Source organism: Bidens hawaiensis, unplaced genomic scaffold (genome assembly GCF_021521415.1).
Source record: "Bidens hawaiensis isolate Kalapana, Puna unplaced genomic scaffold, B.hawaiensis_p1.1 tig00016268_1, whole genome shotgun sequence".
NCBI lineage: Eukaryota > Viridiplantae > Streptophyta > Magnoliopsida > Asterales > Asteraceae > Bidens > Bidens hawaiensis.
Genome location: NW_027492486.1, coordinates 148,668 through 175,455, shown reverse-complemented (window position 1 = coordinate 175,455; position 26,788 = coordinate 148,668). Strand labels below are relative to the sequence as shown.

Below are 26,788 nucleotides of genomic sequence, written 5' to 3'. Positions count from 1 at the left end.
TGTAACCCATATGAGTAAAAAGTATTTAATGTAATTTTAATAACATTAACTTATACTAACCCATTACATCTAATTTTACTATTATATAGAAAATTTGACCATAATTTTTTTAAAAAAAACATATAAACAATTGAATATCTATAATAAGTTTAAAATCAAACAGTGAATTACCAAATTAATTAAATAATGATTTATGAACAATTATCATATAATAATTAGTGACCTATGTTTATAATAGATATTTAGTTATGTGTGTACTTCAAATTTCGTTGAATAAATACAATATTTATAATCTTACAATTTGTAAAACACTATTTAACTTACATTCGTATTGATCATATAAAAAATCTTTAATATGTTTAGGTACCGGTAATTGATTTTATATCATCTTAAAACATTACTTCAATCTTAAGAAAATGTAAAATTTAAATATGTAACATTTGGAGTGTATGTGATTATATTAAAATTAATCTATAAATTCAAAAGAAAATCTCTAAATTACGTGTGATTAAATACTTAAATTTCGATCATTTGACAAATCTCGTGTAATACACGGGTTCAAAAACTAGTAAACAAATAAACCCAAGACTGTCATAAGTATCAAACCCATTTTGTATAACAAACATATATATTAGGTTTATAATTTAGAGACCCATTTTTTTGTATTTTAGTTACTGAATTTATATTTTGCAGATCCATACTTTCTACTAATTCAAGGCCCCGAATTCTCATGGATTGCCTTGCACACCATAATGCGTCGGCTTTACTCTTTAGCCTCTCGTCCATAACACCTACCACCACCATCTAAGCGCATGACGCCCAATCGAAGACAGCCTAACCCTCTTAACTGTATTATATACTTAATAATCATTGACTGTCGGTTTCACATTTGGGTTCGAACACGAGATGTTGTAAGCTATTAATGATCTTAAAATTCTATCATGATCATATACATATACATACAACTTGTCATGATTGATTGGCAAGTTTATATGAAAGAATATAGAAGAATGATTTATGGTGTTTGGGCATTGAATAAAGTTGGTGCTTTAATTGTCTTCTTTTTTTTCCATCTTTAGCTTTTCTTTTTAGTCTCGTGTTTTCTTTCATGGTTTTTGATTTTGAAAGTTTCAAGAATTTTGGGCCCAGATTCAGATTTCAAAAGCACCTTTTGTTTTTTCGGGTTTGCATGCATCATCAGCTCACTGCCACTCTCAATTCCTATTGTTATTTATCAGGGCCGTTCAAACTGTTCATCGCTCAAACTCGTTTACCGTTCGTTCGGAAAATACTTGCTTGTTTTTTTCTTGATTGTAAATGAGCCGCTCTGCTCGGTTCAGTTTGTAAACGAGCCAAGCAATGAGCAAAGGTCCGCTCGGTTCGGTTCGGCTCGAATTTATTTTATATATAATTATATATGAACAAATATGTAAATATATAGACAACACACATAAAATATAAGTATATAATTTTTTCCGATTCCGTCAATTTTATAATTTTATTAATTCGATTCAAGTTTTCAAAATAATAAAAGTTTGTTTAAATGCTCATTATATCTCATTTTAAACTTGTTTCTCCTGAAAATTTACAACCTATTATACGTTTGCCTAAAAACTACTAATTTGTTTACAAAATATATTATTTACAACCTTCAAACTTGTTTTTTATTGAAAATTCTAAAGTGAAAAATAAATAAAAAAATGATCGAAATTGCTCGATGTTCGATCGAAAATGCTCGATTCGATTTTCGCTCGTTTCGTTTTTCGCTTGGTTCGAATTTCAGTCGTTCGGTTCGCTTCAGTTGTAAACAAGCTAAGCAACGAGCAAGACTTCGTTCGGTTCGGCTCACCACGTGAACATATACGATTTAGGTGATATTATTAAGATAAAATCATGATGTATATATTAATCACAAGTTCTAATGTAATTTTAATAAAGTTACTTATACATTTTCATTTAAACTATAAGAGTCACCCTATTACTTAAGAGTTTGAATATTACGGTGAAATATTTCATACTTGTATGACTTGATAGAATGGAGATAAATCTTAATAATCATTTAGTGATTATTTTAAAGTTATCTCCTTGTTCATGTTAAACTTCAAAATAATAATCACTAGTTAAGTGTTAAGTCACTTAATTTTGGTATTTATATGAAGTGAAAAGAAAATTGTTGCAATAAAAAGATTGTGATTTATTGAAAACATGCTTATAAGTAATTTAAAAAGGTAAATTTTTGTTTTTCAATATTCATATTTAATATATAGGTTATTTGATGTTTACTCAAAGTTACTCATGTGGGCCTCTTTTGCCTACTTTATCATCTCAAATTTTTTAATAAAAAGTTTGGTTAATCTATAATATATATAAACGAAACCCCTAAAAACCTACGTGTTGCGATGTGGTCGTTCCTCTCTTTTATGGAAACCATCAAATTTTTTGATTTTTAAATAGAGCTCTCTCATTGATTTAACCCAAATTAATAGATATGGGTCTTACAAAAACCAGATAGCTCTTAAACGGGTTATAATATCTCATTAAATTAAAAATTAATCTTACCAATTATTTGATATGAAAATCCTATAAAATAAGGATATACTAAAATTTAATATCCAATTAAAAAGAAAATGATATTATTTATAATTAATAAACAATTTTATAGTAAAAAACATAAGCAGGTCATGGGTCACCAAATCCATATAACTTTTAAACGGGCTATAATATATCATTTATTTATGAAACTCTTTCATCATCAAACCATAATTATATTATTAATTTTTTTACAATAAAGAAAATAAAATCCAAAAAATAAATATTAAAAAACGAGAAATGTAAAACAATCATTCTCTCAAGCAAACCCAGATAACTTTTAAACCGGATTATAACATATCATTTATTTGTGAAACCATTTTATCATCAAACATAAAGTATATTAATTATTAACTTTCTTACAGTAAATAAAATTAAAATCCAAATATACAAATATAAATATTAAAAACGAATAATGTAAATTAACTTCCGTAATAGGGGGGATAAAATCTAGTTTTCGTATAAACATGCAAAGATATTCAATTTATCAAAATACAAAATCTTTATATTTGATTTTGTGTATTATTGAGTCTCGTAAAGATTATAGACTTGTTCGACAGCAATAAATAATTATGATGATTTGAATTATTATTATTAAATTTTTTTAGAACAACAAGCAATTTTATTTAAATAAAGAAACCGTCAGCCGAAAGCTGGATCGAACCCACAACAATGAACAAAACCTAGTATACTTATTCCAAAAATAAAATTTCATCACAATTGAAGTTCAAAAGGTAAATTGATGTATAATTTTGATTTGATTTAAACATCAAATCAATTTCTGTATCTATAATATTTTACAATTTTATACTCTTTAGATGCACCTTTATGTATGGATATTATGTGCACCAGAGTCTATTACAACGGCGAGTCTATTTTTTCAAGCCTAGTTTGTTTTAACAGTGTGCTTTTTGTTATAAACTGATTACAATAGTGTCCATACAATTACGACAACATGCCCGACTTTTGATTCATTGTAAAAATGAGTGTTCATTACGTAAGTTTCACCCCAATGAAGAGGTAGGTCCCAGCAGAGCCCAGTTTGACCCGCAAGACTCACCTTGAAGAGGGACGTCTGCGCAAGGACCAACTGGTTCCGCAGGACCCACCATGCTCAGAGATGAAGACCTTACGCGCAGTACGCCAGCTGTTCCCGCAGGGAAAGCCTCCCAATGGTGAAGTACCCCGCATGTCCCCGCAGCTGCGGATACAAGCCATCAGGGAAGGCTACCCGCACTAATAGCAAGGCTACACGCACAAGGCACTAACTCTCAATAATTCAGTGTCACCTGAAGGAATGAGCAAGGCGGGAATACTCCCGCCCAAATGAGCCAGTCCGTATGCTTCTGGAAGATCTTTTGTACTATACGTGCCAAGGTATGGACAAAATAGACAAGATCTGACCAAAGCAGCCCATGAACCAATCACAGGGTGACAGCTCACCGACAACAGTACGAGGAGCATGCTCTAGTACTGTTTGTCACTATTAGCCGCTGCCTACTCACCAACCCTTGTCGTGGCACGCACATAGCCTGCAGTTGGTGGAAAGGGAACAGTACACAGCCGGCCTTGTCACTATCAGCCGCTGCCTACCCACCAACCAGCATGGCACGTGCGTAGCCCATAGTTGGTAGAACAGGAATATTATACAGCTGGCTGTTCGGCTATAAATACTCCAACACCTTGGAACGGTATGATCATCTTGTATTTTACCTTCACTAGCTATTTCTCTCAATATACACTTATATTCAGAGCAATCTAGTCTGATTCTCACGCCGGAGGGTGGTCACAAGGAGGAACCCCCCCCCCCTTCTCAGTGACGAGCTCACGGTGTCTGTTTTGCAGGTCATCTGAAGAACATCCTTCTTTGCCGGACCTAACCCTCGTGGGAAACATTACTTAACCCCCAGATTATCCATAATCTACTCGGGGTCACTTAGTGTTTCTTCATTGGCGCCATCCGTGGGACGTGGACTTCGTCGTAATGAGGAAGCCACATCACACATACGACATTCTCTTCGGGAGAGACGGGATGGCAAGATTCAACGCCGTGGTATCTTCAGTCCACGGCATGATGGGATGGCCAACTGCTGAGGGTGTAGCGATGATCACCGGTATCCCCCAGGTATGCATCGCATCCGTCTCATCTAAACCCAAACCAAAGATGGCTAAACCAACCATCACCGAACCAGAAAAATGGGCCCTCAACGGCAAATACCCTGACCAGGCTGTTACAATTGGCCCAACAATCATTGATCCTACGCGCACCTTACTCAAACGCTTACTACAGAGAAACGCTGACATCTTCGCGTGGACACCAGCTGACATGACTGGCGTACCTCGAAGTAAAGCAGAGCATAAGCTCAAGTGTGACCCGGCTTTTACGCCAGTCATACAAAAGCGCAGAGTAATGGGGGCGGAACAGGCTAACGCGTGTAGAACCCAAGTCAAGGAACTCCTTGACGCGGGCATCGTACGCGTTAGCAGATATCAAACATGGGTTGCAAATCCCGTTATGGTACCGAAGGCTAACAAACAATGGCGCATGTGTATAGATTTCAAAGATTTAAACAAAGCATGCCCCAAAGATTGTATAAGGGGTACCATCAAATCCACATGGCTGTAGATGATCAGGACAAAACCGCATTTCGGACGCCCGATGACACATTTTGTTATCAAATGATGCCATTCGGACTTAAGAATGCAGGGTCCACATACCAACGCCTGATGGACAAAGAGTTTCATGCCCAAATTGGGAGAAACTTGGAAGTCTACATGGATTATTTGGTCATCAAAAGCCCTGAGCCAGAAGCGATGTTGAAAGACATCGAAGAAACTTTCAACACGCTCAGAAAGATAAACATGAAGCTCAACCCGAGCAAGTGTTCCTTTGGGATGGAAGAAGGGAAGTTCTTGGGAGTCATTGTTACTAAAGATGGCTTCAGAGCGAACCCTGAAAAGGTCGAAGCCATTATCAAAATGGAATCACCTACTACCATCAAGCAAGCCCAGACACTGAATGGACGCCTAGTCGCACTTAACCGTTTTTTGTCAAACCATGCGGATAGGTCGTTTCCATTCGTGTCAACATTGAGAAACTGTTTAAAGAAAACGCACTTCCGCTGGACACCAGAAGCAGAAGCAGCTTTTCAGGAAATTCGGTCACGCTTGATCGAACTCCCAACGCTCACAGCACCAGAAGCGGGGGAGGAATTAATCATATATCTTTCTGCCACAGATAGAGCAACCGGGGCAGTCCTGCTAGTAGAGCGAAAAGGTATCCAGATGCCTATTTACTATGTTAGCCGTGTCCTAACAGACGTAGAAACCCGGTACTCTATCCTGGAAAAACTAGTCTTAGCACTTGTACAGGCTTCACGTAGGCTAAGACGATATTTCCAAGGTCACCCAATCACCATTCTCACCAGCTTCAAACTTGCAAACGTTCTAGGCAAACCCGAGTTATCGGGACGTCTAGCCAAATGGGCAATTGAGTTGGGGGAATATGCGATAAAGTACAAGCCAAGACCAGCCATAAAAGGCCAGGTCCTGGCCGACTTTATAGCAGAAGTCCCCGCTTCGCGGGAGAAAGAGTGCCAGGAGGAGGCTCAACCCTCCCCAGCACAGGACATCAATGATGTCTGGCGACTCTACACCGATGGAGCAGCCAGCAACGAGGGTTCAGGCGTAGGGTTGAAACTAACCAACCCAGCAGGCCAAGAATACACTTACGCTATTCGACTGGATTTTCCAAGTACGAATAACGAAGCCGAGTATGAAGCATTCTTGGCCGGGCTGAGAATTGTGCGTAAAATGGGAGTGAAAAACTTGGAAGCCCACGTGGATTCCATGTTAGTAGCCAACCAAATAAACGGAACGTACACGGCCGTGAACGACACAATGGCCCTGTACCTCGCACAAGCAAAAACCCTTATGCGCGATTTTAATGATTGTAAAGTCATACACGTCAAGCGTAGCGAAAACAAATCTGCGGATGCGTTAAGCAAGCTTGCATCATTAGCCTTCACCCATTTGGGAAAGGACATCCGCATTGAACTCCTTGAAACACCATCAGTCCCGCACAAGGAAATTTGTGTCATCCAAACCGGCACAGAAACGTGGATGACACCGATAATAAATTACCTTGCAGCGGGTATACTACCAGAGTCAAAAACACAGGCAAGAAAAATACGTTGTAAAGCATTAAACTATCAACTCATCGATGACATCCTTTACAGACGTAACTTTCTTGGCCCACTCTTAAGATGCGTGGACAACCAAGATGCTGACTACCTCCTAAGGGAAGTACACGAAGGCATCTGTGGAATACACGCAGGTCCACGCGCTGTTGTAGCTAAGTTAAACAACGCGGGATACTTTTGGCCGGGGATGCATACGGATGCGCTGGCATACATCAGAAAGTGTAGGTCTTGCCAGCTCTACGCACCCAACACGCATCGCCCGAAGAATGAACTTGTTCCAGTCACCTCTTCATAGCCATTTCAGAAGTGGGCCATCGATGTGACAGGCCCATTTCCTACAGCAGCAGGAAACGTTCAGTTCCTAGTGATAGCCATCGACTACTTCACCAAGTGGATAGAAGCAAAACCCTTAGCCCAAACAACCGCAAAACATATTAAAAAATTTATTTGGGAATTTATTATTTGTCGTTTTGGACTTCCACAGACTTTGGTGAGTGATAACGGCACCAACTTTGCTGACAAGAAGCTACAAAAGTGGCTGGAAGAACTTCAAATCACCCACACCTTTACCTCAGTGGCACACCGGCAAGGTAACGGTGAGGTGGAAAGAGCAAATAAAAGCATCGTCGAAGGCATAAAGAAAAGACTCCTGGAACACAGATCCGGCTGGGTAGACGAAGTTCCACACGTCCTTTGGGCAAACAGAACGCTGAAAAAGGCCAGTACGGGAGAAACCCCGTTCAGCCTCACTTATGGCACTGAAGCCATGGTCCCAGTCGAAATTGGTTTGCCCTCACCAAGGGTCTTGATTCAGCCAGAAGACAATGATGCGGAAAGACGGTTAGACCTTATGCTAACCGAGGAACGCAGAGACTTAGCCGCAGCGCGTGAAGAAAACTACAAGCGACAAATGCAAAAGTACTACAACACGCGGGTAAAACTCTGCAACTTCAATGTAGGAGACTACATATTGCGTAACAACGAGGCTTCAAACCAAGAGCGCCCAGGAAAACTGGCACCGGTCTGGGAAGGACCGTACATTATCAAAGAAGTTTTGGGAAAAGGCGCATACCGGCTCGAAAGGCTCGATGGCACTCCTATCCCAAGAACATGGAACGGAGCTCAATTACGCAAATGTTACATGTAGATCAATTCCAAACTTGTAAAGAAAAGGCCTAGAGCCACTTCTAATGGAAATGATTCTCCTTTATCACATTGTGTTGATAGCCTTACCTTTATACTTATGAACTTCCCACACTGATGCCGGTATTCACCGCATAAATATGGGAAGAAGTAAGTCGTTGCGTGTGGAAGGCGGCAAAACCTGCATAAACACATAAAACGGTAAAAATTTCTAAGGAAAACCTTCAAGCAGGTCAGCTATAGGTGAAGTTTGGTCATCCCAATAAATGAAAGTGACGGTCCTACCCGCACAATCATGATAGAGGAAACTGAACATTGACCTATTGGCAACCGCGCGTCGAAAGGTTAACTTATTCAAAACACTTAGAAAATTTCAAAGGAAAAGATGAGGAAAACTTCCACGCAGGTCAGATATAGGTAAATTTTAGCCATCCTACTAAGTGAAAGTGACGGTCTTATCCGCACAATCACGAAAGAGGAAGCAAAACTTTAACTTATTATCTGCCACGTTGAAAAGTTAACTTATCTAAGTACTAAAGAAATTGCTAAGTTAAAACAAAATATGCGCGAAATAAACAAGGCAAGGCATTAACAAATAATTTTTATTCCATCAACATTCAAACATTACAAGAATTGCTGGGTACATACACGCATACAAGATTAGAAGTCTACAAACATAAAAATCTACTCTAATTGTGTAAAGGGATCTAAAGTATCAAGCTTCAGGACCACTCCCACTTGGACCCACACCATCAGTAGAGTGTGGCGGTTCAAGGAAAGCTTTGAGGATAGCTAGCCCATCATCAGCAGCAGCAATCTCGTTTACCTTCTCCACCACCGGATGCGGAAAGGCGGCATACTGATTCACTGCTTGGTCATACGCAGCTTCAGTATCCACATTGTAAAGAGGGAAGTTGGAAGGCGGAATGCCTTGTTCAACAAACCCTAGACCAAGCAGGAAGCCAGCCTTTTCACCATCCTCATGAGAAGCGTTGAGGGCTGCGCTCATCGCATCGTCATATGATGTGTTCGTGAACACCCGATGCACAACCTATAAAACAGAAGTATATCAAAAACACTTCTAAGGAAAAGCGTAAAGAAATTGTGAAACTACGCATACCTGCGACAACGCTTCTCGAAAAAGCCATTCCTTGGTAACCAGAGCCTCCTGGAGGGCAGCTTGAGCTTCATAACGGGCGCGTTCGGCTTCGTTCTTTGTAAGGTTGGCAAGCAACACATCTTTGGCTGCAGCCTCTTCGACGCCCTTTAGCTTACGCTCAGTTTGGTCAAGCTCCCCCCTCTGGTCCAAGATCTCTTGGAGCTTCTTGGCATCTTCCATGACCAAAGCATCATGAGTCTGCTGGAGCCTCTCTAATTTGGCTTTAAGTTCCTCATTCTCGATGCGTAGAGGCTCAGCAACAGCTTCAGCCTTGGTGGCTCTCTCGGTTGCATTCCGTGCAGTTTCCTTGGCCAACCGAAGCTGTTCGTTAACAGCTTGGGCAGCCTTGGAACGGGCCTCGAGCCGGGCCTGAACTTCAACCTCGAGGGCCTTGAAGGCCTTCTCCTTTTCCGCAGCAACGGCGGCAAGCTTCGCATTCTCCTCCCGGATAGCCCGCGCCTGAGCCACTTTAAGGCTACGCGCCGTCTTTAACTTGTCGTTTTCACGACAAAGTAGCTCGATGCGCGGCTGCATCAGGGCGAGGAGGATTCGGAGCAGTCCGGAGGGTCGCTCCCCGGCGGATATTCCACCGAGGAGCGTACTGTAACACCCCGACCAAAGGCGGATTATACATCGGGGCGCCACATATTGTTTCATTACTCGTGACACTATTGGGTGCCAATATTTAATAAATACATTCATTCGCGCACGCGCAAAGTAAACACAAGATAACATAAATCAACATATTATAAGGCAAAATATTAGAACAACAAATAACTTGTCTTGATACATTTTAATCTAGGTCCAAAATAAATAAAACTTCCTATGTGTCCACAAGCTCCAAAACAGCTACTGCAAACCTGAACATGTGTTAAAATAAACGTCAAACACTTGTGTGTTGGTGAGAAATCAAGTTTAATACAATACATAGATAACAATAAATCTGCTCGCAACACGTGTATGTCTGGTGTTTAACAAGGGTGCAATCAGATTGTGATCAAGCCTAATTAGATCATAGCTCATAGTTCATAGTTCAATCCGTGCTCCCAATTGAGCACAAAAACGAGAAAACATCTGTGCAAGTGTAAACAAAGAAAACTGTAAACGATAGGTCTCCCGTGTTCATCTAATGGATCCATGAAAACTTCGGAATAGGCCGAACAAAGCGGTTAATGATACACACATACGAATAAACAGCCAAGTAAACGTCCTCAACACATGGGATACTGCGCGACTAAAGTTCATAAACAAGTTTAAGACTCAAGTTTGTACGAACACATGAACATCCCAAAACATTAAAAATAAAAAGGGATTAGGTACGAGATTACTCACATGATAAACGATGCGGTGTAAGATAAAGCAAGAACCAACTTTAAACAAGCACAAGTTAACCTATAAATAAGATTATTGTTTTAATGAATTGATTTAAGTCTTGATTATAAGTTAGCATAATTAATAAGTAAATTATTATATATAATATATATATATTACCGGAAAAGCAGGGCAGAACAGGGAGGAAGACGGAGGCAGAGAGGAAGACGGCAGAGAGAGCAAGGGGCAAGAGAACAGGAGAGATTAAGTGTTTTGTGTGTGTAGTGTTATGAAAATATTATTATTATTTATAGGAAAACCCTAGGAGACATAATCCCTAGAAAAGGGGAAAGGATCTTTAACAGGATCAAGCAAAAGATATCAAAAAGCATAAGAATCCAAAAGCAAAAGATATGGAAAGATATGGCAGCTGCAGAGGCAAGATAAAGCTGACAGGGAACAGTAAAAAGCATGGGCGGGTCAGATAAAGGTACTGGTCAAGCATGGAAAAAGCAGATCTCAAAAGATAATGTCAGTCACTTTTTCTGTCAACCAATGGGGTTGGTGCGCATGCTGCGCCAAAAGTGACTTTTCAGACATAAAGCAGATTAGGTCAACAGCACAAAAGATAAGACAACACAAAAGCAAACGGCTAGATTAAACAGAAGGAAACTCAAAGGGTTTAGCGCGAGAAGGCTCGAGCGCGAAGGCAGACACAGAAGGTCAAGAGAGCGCGAGCGCGAAGGCAGACAAAACCAACCTTAACGCGTCGCGGAAAGAACTACATTTCTAAGCGCGCCGCGGGAAGAATCACATTTCTTAGCGCGCCGCGGGAGGAACTAAAATTCCTAGCGCGCCGCGGGAAGAACTATAATTCTTCGCGCGTCGAGGGATGAACTACGATTCTTAGCGCGCTGCGAGAAGAACTACAATCCTTAGCGCGTCGCGGGAAGAACTACCGTTCTTAGCGCGCTGCGAGAAGAATTACAATTCTTAGCGCGCTGCGAGAAGAGTTCGTCTCGCGTATCGCTGTAACAGGTGGTCTTCACGCAGGATTCCTTGAAAGGGGTCTGGCGCGTGGAGCTGCGCAGACAACCTTAGGCGGGAAGGAACAAAGGACAAGCAAAGAGTTAGAAGAAAAAGAGGGAAACAAGGCGTAAGGGCGGGACGGCGACAAGAGGGAAAAGAAGGCGGAAAGAGAGAAGGAGAGGGACGGGACGGCGGAAAGAAAGAGAGAGATAGAGGCGGGAAGGAAAATATATTATTATTATTAAAAATAAAGTATAAGTATAAATAAATATTAAATCATAAAAGAAAGAGATCGGATCAGAGAAACGGGTACCTGGGTCGGGTCGGATCGGGGCAGATGTCACAGTCTCCCCTACTTTAAGAAATTTCATCCCGAAATTTATCTCGAAGTAGGTTGCGCAGAGAACAGGTGCGGGTACTTGATCTTCATTTGATCTTCCCTTTCCCATGTAAACTCGGCTCCGCGCTTGGACTCCCAACGAACTTTCACGATAGGGATACGACTGCGCTTGGTTTGCTTAACCTCGCGATCCATAATCTCAACAGGCTTCTCAACGAAATGCATAGTTTCATCAACTTGAACTTCATCAAGCGGAATGTGAAGGTTCTCGTCAGCTAAACACTTCTTGAGATTGGATACATGGAACGTTGGATGCACATTACTGAGCGCGGGCGGCAGGTCAAGTCTGTAGGCAACTTTTCCCACACGCGCGAGAATCTTGAATGGACCAACATAACGAGGAGCAAGCTTACCCTTCTTCCCAAAGCGGACAACACCTTTCCAAGGCGACACTTTGAGGAGAACAAGATCACCAACTTGAAATTCGAGAGGCTTTCGCCTACGATCTGCGTAACTCTTCTGTCGGCTTCTGGCAGTCAGCAGATGATCACGGATCTTGGCGATTTTATCGGTTGTCTCTTGAACAAGTTCGGGTCCTGTGATTTGACTTTCTCCCACTTCGCTCCAACAAATCGGGGAGCGGCACTTACGACCGTAAAGTGCTTCAAATGGGGCCATACCAATACTGGAATGATAGCTGTTATTATAAGAGAACTCGATCAAAGGCAGGTGCGAATCCCAATTACCTCCAAAATCAAGAACACAAGATCGGAGCATATCCTCAAGAGTTTGAATAGTTCGCTCAGACTGACCGTCAGTCTGGGGATGATATGCCGTACTCATGTCCAAGCGAGTTCCTAGCGCAGATTGGAGAGATTTCCAAAAGCGAGATATAAAACGGCCATCGCGATCGGATATGATGCTCAAAGGAGTACCATGGCGGCAGACAATTTCCTTGACATAAAGCTGCGCGAGTTGCTCAACACGGTAGTTTTCACGAATGGGCAGAAAGTGAGCAGACTTAGTCAAACGATCCACTATTACCCAAATGCTATCATGTTTGCTTGCTGTCAAAGGTAACTTGGTAATAAAGTCCATCGCTACACATTCCCATTTCCACGTAGGAATTTCTGGTTGTTCGAGCAAACCAGATGGGCGTTGGTGTTCAGCTTTTACTTTAGAACAAGTCAGGCATCTAGCTACGAACACAGCAATATCCTTTTTCATACCGGGCCACCAATAAGTAATGCGCAAATCCTTGTACATCTTATCAGCGCCAGGATGAATAGAATACCGAGATTTATGCGCTTCACTCAGGATATCAGCGCGAAGATTCTCATCACAGGGAATCCAGATGCGATTAAGATAGCAGAGAATTCCACTCAGATTAGGGACAAAGTGTGCTTCCGCGCCACACGCTAACTCGGCGCGAAGGTTACCATTACTGATGGATGCGCGCTGCGCGTCACGAATGCGCGATTCAAGGTTGCTTTGGATCGGCGCGAAGTGAAGCTGCGTGCGCGGCAAGATACAGTTAAGTTGGCAGGGTTTTCGGCTGAGCGCATCGGCTACCACATTAGCCTTACCAGGATGATACCGGATCTCACAATCGTAATCGCTGATGAGTTCGTTCCATCGGCGTTGCCTCATGTTAAGTTCCTTCTGATCAAAGATATGCTGAAGGCTTTTATGGTCAGTGTAAAGGATACACTTAGTACCATAAAGGTAGTGTCTCCAGATCTTCAAGGCAAATACAACTGCACCAAGTTCGAGGTCGTGAGTCGTATAATTCTTTTAATGAACCTTGAGTTGCCTTGATGCGTAAGCGATAACCTTGCCTCGTTGCATAAGAACACAACCGAGACCTTGGTTGGAGGCATCGCAGTACACGACAAAATCATCATTACCCTCAGGTAGCGCAAGGACAGGAGCTTCACACAAAAATCGCTTGAGCGATAGAAAGGCTTCTTCTTGCTTCGAGCCCCAAATATACGGTTTACCTTTGTGCGTTAGAGCTGTTAAAGGCAAAGCGATCTTCGAGAAGTTCGAAATGAAGCGCCGGTAATAACCAGCTAAGCCCAGAAAGGAACGGATCTCAGAAGGAGAGGATGGCGTAATCCAGTTCTTGATTGCTTCAATCTTGGATGGGTTGACATGAATACCCATCTTGTTTACAACATGACCAAGAAACTGTACTTCATCAGACCAGAATTCACACTTGGAAAGCTTAGCATAGAGTTGCTCAGCTCTAAGCTTTTGCAATACCAATCGGAGATGTTGCTCATGCTCGGCCTTGGTCTTAGAATACACCAGAACATCATCGATAAACACGATCACGAATTTATCCAAGAAAGGCCTACACACCCGATTCATTAGATCCATGAAAACGGCGGGTGCGTTGGTTAAACCGAAGGACATGACCAAGAATTCAAAATGGCCATAACGAGTTCGAAAAGCAGTCTTCGGAACATCTTCATCGCGGATGCGCAACTGGTGATAGCCAGAGCGGAGATCAATCTTCGAGAAACAAGAGGCACCTTGGAGTTGATCAAAGAGGTCGTCAATACGCGGTAAGGGATACCGGTTTTTAATGGTGAGTTTGTTCAACTCGCGGTAATCAATACACATGCGAAACGATCCATCTTTCTTTTTAACGAACAACACCGGAGCACCCCAGGGCGAAGAGCTAGGGCGAATGAATCCTTTAGCAGTCAACTCTTGAAGTTGGCTTGCCAATTCTTGCATCTCAGCGGGCGCAAGACGGTAAGGAGATTTGGCTACGGGGGAAGCACCAGGGACAAGATCAATACGGAACTCGACTTCACGAGCGGGAGGGATACCAGGAAGATCATCAGGAAAAACTTCAGGGAAATCACGCACAACAGGGATATCGCGAAGCTTCTTCTTTCCTTCATCGGGTTTAACCACATGGGCTAAGAATGCAATACACCTTTTCCTCATGAGCCTTCGGGCTTCGGCGCAAGACATAAGTTTAAGACCGCGGGAGGGTTTTTCGCCGTAGATGTGAAGATCACCATTTTCTCGAGGAATGCGAATCATCTTCTTGGCGCAAATAACTTCGGCGCGATTATGCGTAAGCCAGTCCATACCAATAATAACATCAAAGCTTCCAAGAGGCATGGGGATGAGGTCGATCAGAAAATCGTTTTCGTTAAGATTAAGCGTGCAATCTTTAATCACAGAGTTAATTAAAACAGTTTCGCCATTAGCCAATTCAACTGAAAAATTTTCTTTTAAATCGTTGCGCGGTCGCGCAAGCTTCTGCTCAAACGCGCGAGAAATAAAACTTCGATCGGCGCCAGTATCAAAAAGTACAGAAGCATAAAATCCGTTAAGCAAAAATGTACCATTAACTACGTCGTTATTCGCTTGCGCTTGGTGCGCGGTTATGTTAAAAGCTCGTCCGCGTGTCACTTGGTTCGAAATCTGGTTCACCGGATTCGCTTGTGTGATTTGCACTTGTAGTCTCGGGCACGCGTTCCGGAAATGACTGGGATCACCGCAGTTATAGCACGACCTGGGTCGTGGGTTTTGGTAGGTTGGTTGTGGGTTCTGCGGGTAGACTGGTGGTGTCGGCGCAATTGGGTTGGCGGGAGGGACTCTACAGTATTCGGCAGAGTGACCAACGCGGCCACATCGGTTACATTGTCGACACGGGGTTTGGGTTGGGTGGTGAAGTCTACAGGTTGGGCAAAAGGGTTGATTTCCTGTGTAAGGTTTCTTAAGTGGCGGGGCAGGGAGTGCGGGATTGGTTAAGGCATAGTTATGGACTACAGGAGGTGTTGGGTAGGCTGACAGAGGGTTAGGCGCGTAAACTGGAGGTTGGTAGATGGGTTGCTGGGCAATGGGCGGGTTGGTAAGCGCATAGGCCTTGCGCCTGCGCTTGAGGTTGTTACGGTTTGAGGGTTCTGGTTTGGTTTCTGTTGGTTCAGGAACAGTCTTGGTGAGTTTGGTCTTTTCTGTTCCCCGCAGGAACAGGGTTCCTGCTCTGACATGGTTGTCGCTGAGCACAGCGGCCAACTCGATGGCGTCAGAGAGGGTTACTGGGTTTCTGGCCCATACAGAATCTTGAATTTCCATGGGGAGACCCCCAAGGAATTTCTCTATGGCTCGGCGGGAAGGGGTAACAAGGTGAGGGACAAGCAAACTTAGTTCATGGAAGCGCGTCGCGTACTCGCGCGCTTCGCCACTGTATTGCTTAAGATTCCAAAATTCTTCCTCCAGGCGCTTAACTTCGTTGGGAGGGCAGAATTCTCGCGTCAGAATTTCCTTGAATTCCTCCCATGTCATGCTAGAAGCAGCTTCTGCGCCACGCGCATGAGCTACTCCATTCCACCATGTAAGCGCTCTAGATTCCAGGACACTGGAAGCATACAGGGTTCGTCTGTCTGAGGGGCATTGGGTGTGGAGGAAAGTGTTTTCTATTTTCTCAAGCCACTGGAGCATCACGGTGGCTCCTTCAAGACCTGTGAACTTTGGAGGGTTACCCGCGTTGAAGGATTTAATGTTATAACTGGAGGTATTATTTTGGCTCAAGGCTTGGGCTATCGCGGCGGCCATTTCCTGGGAACGTTGCTGTCTACGCATGCGCGAGGCTTCTCTTCTCTGAAATCGACGAGATAGCGGAGGCATTCTATAAAAATTTTAATTTTAGTTAATATCTTGGTTTTAGCGCAAAGTATAACCTCGAAAAGCTTGGTTTCACGGAGTCAGTTACTGTCAAAAGTTAAAGTAAAATAAATGACCCTAAATGCAGACTTAATAAAGGTAACAAATTCGAATCAAGAATCGACAATTCATGTATCACCATGACTTTCCGAATTCCCAATTTAAAATATACGAGCAAACGAGTATTGGAGATTGACGATTCATGTATCACCATAACTTTTCAATCTTCAATATAAAATATACAAGAAAATGAGTATTGGAGGTTGACAATTCATGTATCACCATGACTTTTCAAGTCTCCAACCTCAGAACATAATCGTAAATGGAAATTGAAAATCAACTATTCATGTATCACCATGACTTTTCGGATTCTCAAATCAAACAAACGAATATGTAAGTAAAATCAATAAAAATCGAAATTCAACAAAAATCGAAATATCGCGAAATAAAACATAAAATCATATACTGCGCAAGCGCGAGCATATTCATAAATAACGAGTAATTAACAATAAGCGCGCGAACATGAGATTTCTCTCATGCGCGAGAAGGGACTCTTAGGTATTCTAGGCCGTTACGTCTAACCACCTATCCTAAAGTCAACGAGCTCTGATACCAATCTGTAACACCCCGACCAAAGGCGGATTATACATCGGGGCGCCACATATTGTTTCATTACTCGTGACACTATTGGGTGCCAATATTTAATAAATACATTCATTCGCGCACGCGCAAAGTAAACACAAGATAACATAAATCAACATATTATAAGGCAAAATATTAGAACAACAAATAACTTGTCTTGATACATTTTAATCTAGGTCCAAAATAAAGAAAACTTCCTATGTGTCCACAAGCTCCAAAACAGCTACTGCAAACCTGAACATGTGTTAAAATAAACGTCAAACACTTGTGTGTTGGTGAGAAATCAAGTTTAATACAATACATAGATAACAATAAATCTGCGCGCAACACGTGTATGTCTGGTGTTTAACAAGGGTGCAATCAGATTGTGATCAAGCCTAATTAGATCATAGCTCATAGTTCATAGTTCAATCCGTGCTCCCAATTGAGCACAAAAACGAGAAAACATCTGTGCAAGTGTAAACAAAGAAAACCGTAAACGATAGGTCTCCCGTGTTCATCTAATGGATCCATGAAAACTTCGGAATAGGCCGAACAAAGCGGTTAATGATACACACATACGAATAAACAGCCAAGTAAACGTCCTCAACACATGGGATACTGCGCGACTAAAGTTCATAAACAAGTTTAAGACTCAAGTTTGTACGAACACATGAACATCCCAAAACATTAAAAATAAAAAGGGATTAGGTACGAGATTACTCACATGATAAACGATGCGGTGTAAGATAAAGCAAGAACCAACTTTAAACAAGCACAAGTTAACCTATAAATAAGATTATTGTTTTAATGAATTGATTTAAGTCTTGATTATAAGTTAGCATAATTAATAAGTAAATTATTATATATAATATATATATATTACCGGAAAAGCAGGGCAGAACAGGGAGGAAGACGGAGGCAGAGAGGAAGACGGCAGAGAGAGCAAGGGGCAAGAGAACAGGAGAGATTAAGTGTTTTGTGTGTGTAGTGTTATGAAAATATTATTATTATTTATAGGAAAACCCTAGGAGACATAATCCCTAGAAAAGGGGAAAGGATCTTTAACAGGATCAAGCAAAAGATATCAAAAAGCATAAGAATCCAAAAGCAAAAGATATGGAAAGATATGGCAGCTGCAGAGGCAAGATAAAGCTGACAGGGAACAGTAAAAAGCATGGGCGGGTCAGATAAAGGTACTGGTCAAGCATGGAAAAAGCAGATCTCAAAAGATAATGTCAGTCACTTTTTCTGTCAACCAATGGGGTTGGTGCGCATGCTGCGCCAAAAGTGGCTTTTCAGACATAAAGCAGATTAGGTCAACAGCACAAAAGATAAGACAACACAAAAGCAAACGGCTAGATTAAACAGAAGGAAACTCAAAGGGTTTAGCGCGAGAAGGCTCGAGCGCGAAGGCAGACACAGAAGGTCAAGAGAGCGCGAGCGCGAAGGCAGACAGAACCAACCTTAACGCGTCGCGGAAAGAACTACATTTCTAAGCGCGCCGCGGGAAGAATCACATTTCTTAGCGCGCCGCGGGAGGAACTAAAATTCCTAGCGCGCCGCGGGAAGAACTATAATTCTTCGCGCGTCGAGGGATGAACTACGATTCTTAGCGCGCTGCGAGAATAACTACAATCCTTAGCGCGTCGCGGGAAGAACTACCGTTCTTAGCGCGCTGCGAGAAGAATTACAATTCTTAGCGCGCTGCGAGAAGAGTTCGTCTCGCGTATTGCTGTAACAGGTGGTCTTCACGCAGGATTCCTTGAAAGGGGTCTGGCGCGTGGAGCTGCGCAGACAACCTTAGGCGGGAAGGAACAAAGGACAAGCAAAGAGTTAGAAGAAAAAGAGGGAAACAAGGCGTAAGGGCGGGACGGCGACAAGAGGGAAAAGAAGGCGGAAAGAGAGAAGGAGAGGGACGGGACGGCGGAAAGAACGAGAGAGATAGAGGCGGGAAGGAAAATATATTATTATTATTAAAAATAAAGTATAAGTATAAATAAATATTAAATCATAAAAGAAAGAGATCGGATCAGAGAAACGGGTACCTGGGTCGGGTCGGATCGGGGCAGATGTCACACGTACACCTCGTTGGAATCACGAACTGCAATAAAACAAAAAACAGTTAAGAGAGAGAAATGATGAAAGGGATATAGGCCAAAATAACCCTACGCACCTGTAGGGTCGACAACATGCCGATAGCCACCAAACCCATCACCTGAACCTAAGGGATATCCATCCAAAAGGTCAAGGAGACGGGAAGGAGGCAAGGATTGGCTAGACGCCCCAACCCCAAACGTACCTGAAGGACTGGCCGTAGTCGCAGGCGCCGGAGGAGGCATGGTGGAGGCTGCCATGGTGGAAACCAACGGAGGTGAACTCACAACCGTGGCCGCGGCTGCGGAAGAACCCGCAAGAGAAATCACCGCCGGCGCAGTGATGGATTCTGTGAAAATGGCACTGACAGCCGGCGGGGATAATGTTACAGCTGGAACAGTTGGCTCAACGGGATGAGCAACTGAACCAGTACTGCAAGCAGGCGTAGCCGCCTGGGTCATCGCCTCGGGTAGGTTGACCAAACCTACCTTCATGGGTCCAGAGCTGCTCCCTCCCGCTCCACTCTGGAATGCCGTAGCATCCACGCCTGCACGAAGACAAGATATATAAGTATAATAGCGGAAAGATATGAAGTTAAAGTTATGTACACTTACGGGTCCTTTTGAGCTTGAAGGTGCGAACAGGCGTGGACGAACCCGATGGAGCCGGCCTCTTCGTACCGGTCACCGTCGTCGTCCTGGGCTGCTCGGAGGTGACAGCCGTTTCAACCTCCGGAGCAGTGGTCTCAACACCACCTGGGTTCCCCGCCGCTTCTTCACTCTCGGTCTCCGACTCAGACCGGTTCCTCTGATCGGCAGTGGAGGCAACCTTCGCCTTGCCCTTCCCGCCGACAGCCTTCTTCTTCCGCGCAAGAAAAGGACCATCTGCGGATTCCTCATCAGAAGATGACAAGATTAGAGGAATTCCAGCAGAGGTTTCAGCATTCAGAGGGCGAAGGTTAAATAGTCTTTTACCTGGCCGCGTGGCGCTCAGTATTTCGTGGCCTGGCGGGTAGGCCTCCACAAACCGATCCGCAGTCTGCGCAAGGATGGGCAACTCGTTCTCGTCAAGAGCACGAGTACCCAACCGAGCGGGACCGTCAGCTTCCCGCGGATGCAGGAGGGATTGCAAGTCATTTCCCTCTGAAATAAAAAGAAAAACAGTTAGAAAAAACCTTAAATCAACAAAGAAGACGGAGCATACCGTAAAGGATAAAGTTCAAACCGTATTCAAGTACGATGGGAATCTGTGGCGCATCCGCCCCAGCATCCTTCCACACCCTGCTCATACCGAGCATCACCATCCCGGACTCCGGAAAGCGGTAAACCGGAGTCTGGATCCGGGAAATCTTGGAGAACCATTCCGCCTCCTGGTAGTTGGAGGCGTGAAGGCTGGGGAGAGCTCTCCCGTTCTTAAATGTCATCGCTATGGGGACGACGCGAGCGGAGATATAGAAGAACTCCCGCTTCCAAGATCTAAGACTGCGCTCGGTAGCGCAGATCTTCAAACCCTTGATCCTATTGACCAAGGTATACCAGCCTTGGATACACCTCCAGGAGTAGAAGGTCATCAGGCGGTCGACGTGGGGATCCACGCCAAGAATGAGGCACACCCACTCAAAATGGCGGATCTTGGCGATCGCCATTGGGTGTACCTCGGTCAGGTGCACACCGTGTCTATCCAGAACACGGTATACAAACTTCGTCAACGGGAACCAAAGATTCCCATAGACGAAGAAAGCGGCATATACCCCTATTTTGCCCTTGGGGGCATTGTACACCGTCTGGTGTGGCTCCGGAAAATCAGGCTCGAACGGCTCGAGCATGAACTTCCGGACGATGTACCGGTAAAGCTCGATGGGAAGAGCACACTGGCATTCGCCAGCAGTGCTCTTATCGTCCTTATCGGACGTAGACGTCGGGTTCTCGACATACAAGTCAGACTCCTCGACGGTAGCTTCTGGATCATGAGTAGACGACATGTTTTGGAGGTAAAGAACGATTTCAGGAGAATGCTCGACAGAAAGTTAGAGTATTCGCCAGAAATCGCTTAGAAGAAGAAGAAGAAAGAAGTGAAAGTGTGGATTACCGTGAACCCTCTCCCCCTTTATATACTCATCGCAATGAATGCGATGAATTTAATGCGGAGGAGAGAGAAAAGAGCTGGTGCAATGAAACTATGACACGTGGAAAAAGCAAGCTGGCAACAGCTGTTGACGGGACGCGCGCTGTAAAATCCGCACCCACGCGCCCGAAAAATCGTGCCCACGCGCCTGAAAAAGCGTCTGGAATGACTATATACTGTCACGTCGCCATAACTTCCTGCACGTCCTGACACTGTCAGAAGAATCCGTCGGACGACGTTTCAACAGTTTGGACTGTTCTTATCCTTTCACCAACTCTTCGAATTTCAAAAAGATTCAAAAGTAAGCGGGACTATACCCCTTACCTTGGCAACCAAGTAACTATAAGACAGGTGCGAGTACAGTGTCAAGGCAAAACCCTTCACATACTTAGCACCCGCAGGGAATGGACGCCAAGAATACCTTGGAAGTAAGATAACTATAAGACGAGTGCGGGTACAGTGTCAAGGCGAAACCCTTCACATACTTAGCACTCGCAGGGAATTGAAACCAAGAAGGATCTTCTGGGCCATGCTTGCGGAAAGGGAAATAACATCCCCGCATAGCGGGAACGTTGAGAACTAGATTGTTTGAAGCTCCATGATGGAATTGGTTCTTTAACATAATTGATCACTATGTTTAAAACTACCGAAACCTCATGGAGAATCTACACAAGTGAAACTCAACGCTCCTGACTTGCGAGGAGGTTACACACCTACCCGCATCATACCCAAAGATCAAGCAGAAAAGTCGGGAATTTCTGCACGTGACATTAGGGAAACCGCGGGAAGAATCCCCACGGACAACCTTAAAACTAAATCCTTTTCAAAACCCCTTGCTTAAGTCCAAAGTTCACCCCACTTATTAACAATTCATGAGAAGAACATTGGACTGGGGGGACTTGAAGAGGTAGGTCCCAGCAGAGCCCAGTTGGACCCGCAAGACTCACCTTGAAGAGGGACGTCTGCGCAAGGACCAACTGGTTCCGCAGGACCCACCATGCTCAGAGATGAAGACCTTACGCGCAGCTGTTCCCGCAGGGAAAGCCTCCCAATGGTGAAGTACCCCGCCTGTCCCCGCAGCTGCGGATACAAGCCATCAGGGAAGGCTACCCGCACTAATAGCAAGGCTACACGCACAAGGCACTAACTCTCAATAATTCAGTGTCACCTGAAGGAATGAGCAAGGCGGGAATACTCCCGCCCAAATGAGCCAGTCCGTATGCTTCTGGAAGATCTTTTGTACTATACCTGCCAAGGTATGGACAAAATAGACAAGATCTGACCAAAGCAGCCCATGAACCAATCACAGGGTGACAGCTCACCGACAACAGTACGAGGAGCATGCTCTAGTACTGTTTGTCACTATTAGCCGCTGCTTACTCACCAACCCTTGTCGTGGCACGCACATAGCCTGCAGTTGGTGGAAAGGGAACAGTACACAGCCGGCCTTGTCACTATCAGCCGCTGCCTACCCACCAACCAGCATGGCACGTGCGTAGCCTATAGTTGGTAGAACAGGAATATTATACAGCTGGCTGTACCTGCTTGGAAACCTACCTTCGGCTATAAATACTCCAACACCTTGGAACGGTATGATCATCTTGTATTTTACCTTCACTAGCTATTTCTCTCAATATACACTTATATTCAGAGCAATCTAGTCTGATTCTCAAGCCAGAGGGTGGTCACAAGGAGGAACCCCCCCCCCTTCTCAGTGACGAGCTCACGGTGTCTGTTTTGCAGGTCATCTGAAGAACATCCTTCTTTGCCGGACCTAACCCTCGTGGGAAACATTACTTAACCCCCAGATTATCCATAATCTACTCGGGGTCACTTAGTGTTTCTTCACCCCATTACCATTATAGTTTTGCGTTTAACATATTCTAATGATATGTCCAACTTACGTATATCGATACCAAAACTTGTGTATGTAAATGGATGCAAATTCCCATCGCCCCTAAAACTAATGCATGTAAATGTGTCGGCAACTCGGCACCCTATACCTTCTTACACTTTTTATATAATTGATGTTTTAAACTAATCGCCCTTGTTATATGTGTGTGGGTAGTGTTATGATCAATTACAAATATGTTTTAACATGCTAAACATAAGTAGTAAAGAAAAAGCGGACATAGTGGCATTTTCGTAAATACAATTAACTATTCGACAAATAATTACTCAACAAAAATTGAAATAGAATAAACATCACCTAAAAAAATTGAAATAACATAATAATTATTACTCTACTTCACTTGTAAAGGTTTTGCAATCACCTCATTCTCGCACGTCCCTCTTCTATAAGTGATATTTAGCACCCACAGCCTGGCTCTATTAAGTTATATTTAGCAGGTACGTTTGTTTGTATAGAAACTGATCGCAAATATAAAATACAATTTACAAAAATCAAACTGTCAAGCTGATTTAGTACGCTAGGATAATTTATGAAAACCAAATAATTAAATATTTATCATAAAAGCAATTGGGCCTAAACCCAACTATATTGGTTCATAAAATCAGGCCACCAAATGCATCCCTGATCAACAATTGTTATTGGGCTTGTATCCAAGTCGATATTTGAGGAATAGAGGTGTACAAAACCGGTTTGGTCAAAGCCTGGTCAAAACTCGTTTGGGTCAAACCGGTAAACTGAACCGGTTTAGGAGCAAGAAAGGTTGACCTGGTTCAGCTTGGTTCGGTTCAGAACTGGTTTTAACCAAACTGGTCCGTTTTTAAAACTGGTTTGGTAGATCAGAAGGGGAACTGGTTCCAGAACCGTCGGTTTGGGAACTGGTTTGGGTGAAATCGATTTTACGATCAAACCGGTTCGCTTTGGTTTGCATAGAATCGGTCCCAAACCGGTTTTTTTGTACACCTCTAGTGTGTGTAATGCACGTTGTTTTATTTCTTAGAGGTTTGTATAATTGTACTTCGTAAAACTTCGCGATAAATTTTTATATTACATCCGCCACTGATAGAAGGATACGTCTAATGTCCACCACAGAGATGAACGGTGAAGGGTGTCGGCACTCGAGCATTTAATGAAGTAACATAACTCGCATTGAATGGCTATAAATTCCTTTAACGGCCATCTGATACGGTTAGGCTAACACTTTTCACTAAAAAGATCTGTCGGAATCATTTTCCCGCCACTCATCATCATCCATCTGTATATATGAGTTTTCGACGTCTTTATTTTTAAGTTTTTAACGGAAATAATAAAATGATCCTTGCAACCCAGGAACTTTTAACATAGATTAGTGTTATACAAACGGGATACGGGATACAAAGTTGTAACTAGAAACCAAAAGCTATATACTATGCAGCAGGTATAAAACAATAATGATCAATATAAAATTATCACACATAAGCACCTGGAATAATATGTGTAATATATTTGACAAACATCAAATGAATAGAGCTAAAATAGAAAACATAGAATCTACAGCAAGCATACATCAGTAAATAACTAATAGAGATTTTTCACGAGCCGTGGCCATCTTGGAAACCTGATCTAGGCTCAAATAACATCATTCTGAGTATCAAAGAGAAGCGGAAACTCATCATAATGTTCAGATAAACCTAGTCCTTCTGCCATATCGTTCAAAGCCTCATAAACCTCGTACATTGACCATCTTGCTTTAGCCTTAGTAACACAATTACACGCAATTCTCATGAACTCAACAATCTTTTCATCATCACCCATGCCTCGAATGTTCTTATCTATGGCCGTTTTGATTTGACCCGAACCCGCTAGCTGATTCACCCAATCCACTAAATTACCCTTATACCCTTCTTCAGCAACGGTTACATTAGTAGCTTTCTGACCAGTGGCTAGCTCAAGGAGCACGACACCAAAACCGTAAGTATCTCCTTTCAAAGAAGCAACCATGGTGGTAGAATACTCTGGCGCCACATAACCGAACTCACCAAAGCTACTCTCGTTTGAATGGTTACTGGAAAGATTCAAAAGCCGAGCCAATCCAACATCCACTATCCAAGCATCATAATCTTCATCAACAAATATAGCATTTGAGCTAATGTTTTGATGCAAGATTGCAGGCCGACACCCATGGTGAAGCCAAGCAAGCCCTCTGGCTGCACCTAGACCGATCTTGAACCGCGTGGGCCAGTCTAACAAGCTTGACTGTTTAGCCAACAAGGAAGACAAAGCCCCATTAGGCATGTGTTTATAAACCAACAGCTTCTCATCTTCAACTACGCAATAACCTAACAACGGGGTCAAATTCGGATGTCTTAGATTGCCCAACGCATTCATCTCAGCCTGAAACAACCTCTCGTGAACCTTACACCAGCCAAGCCTCTTGATCGCAATCGCAGAACCATCTCTAAGAACAGCTTTATACATCGTCCCCGTTCTCGTCGAAGTAATAACATTCTCCTTACTAAAATTATTCGTCGCCATCATCAAATCCACCAGCCGGACCTTCACAAGCGGCTTCTGAAACAAAGTCACCTGAACAAGCTTATGAGACCTCAACTTATCCGCCCAGCTGCCACTCCCACCACCCTCCCCAACAACTCCATTCCGTCTCTTCCTTCTCGACCTCGTAAAACACCACCACCACAACCCTAACCCTATCAACAACGACGCCGCACCCCCAAACACACCCGCAGCAATAATAATCGCCAAATTCTTCGTCTTCAAACCGCCACAACTACCAATAGGCTCGCCACAAAGTCCTTTATTCCCTTCGAAACCAGCCGCATCCAAATTCGACAACGTCGACGGAATCGGACCGGTCAAATGATTATTCGCAACCGAAAACTTATTTAACCGACCTAAACTAACAAACTGAGACGGTATATTACCGGATAACTGATTATCCGAGAGAATTAGACTATTCAAATACGAGCATTTACCTAACCCTACCGGAATCTCACCGGTCAACTGATTTCTAGAGAGATCTAATTCAACTAAATACGGCAGCCACGTACAAATCTTAGTAGGTATAGAGCCAGTGAGATTATTACCGGACAGATCTAGCTTCTGTAAGCTGCCACAGAACCGTAAGTCCGACGGCAACGATCCTATCAACCCTAGGTCACGAGGCGTGAGCTCAAGGACACGATTCTCCTGGTCGTTCCAGCAGCGGATAAACTCAAACGTGCAGACGAAGCCTGCAGTGTTGTTGTTGAAGTTCCATGAGTGGAGGCGTGAGTCTGGATCGTGGAGCGAGGTACGGACGCCTCGCAGACACTTGGCGTCGTCCGCGGCGGCGGACAAAGAGAGGAGTCCGGTGAAGATGATGAGGATGAGGATGAGGTAATTGTGAATAGGTTTGAAAGAAGCCATTGATTGATTTAGCTTGCTAGGGTTTGGTGAATGGCGTGATGGTGGGTTAATGGAAGGAGGATAAGGTGGAATGGACGTTGACTTTTCTGATAAGTTTGACCGGGAGGTATTAACGCGCACTTTCCGAGTATTATATACGAATGTAATCAATTTTTCTATGTGTAGTTTAT

At 43.3% G+C, this 26,788-nt stretch overlaps 1 pseudogene across 1 annotated transcript in view; it reads right to left on the bottom strand.

Annotated features, from left to right (window-relative positions):
* Positions 1-26,788, bottom strand: part of LOC143551127 (inactive LRR receptor-like serine/threonine-protein kinase BIR2 pseudogene) — a 134,889-nt pseudogene that overhangs the window by 107,857 nt on the left and 244 nt on the right. The window contains exon 2 of the transcript XR_013138442.1: positions 24,666-26,737. The product of XR_013138442.1 is annotated as an inactive LRR receptor-like serine/threonine-protein kinase BIR2 pseudogene (transcript). The remainder of the gene's footprint in view (positions 1-24,665; positions 26,738-26,788) is intronic.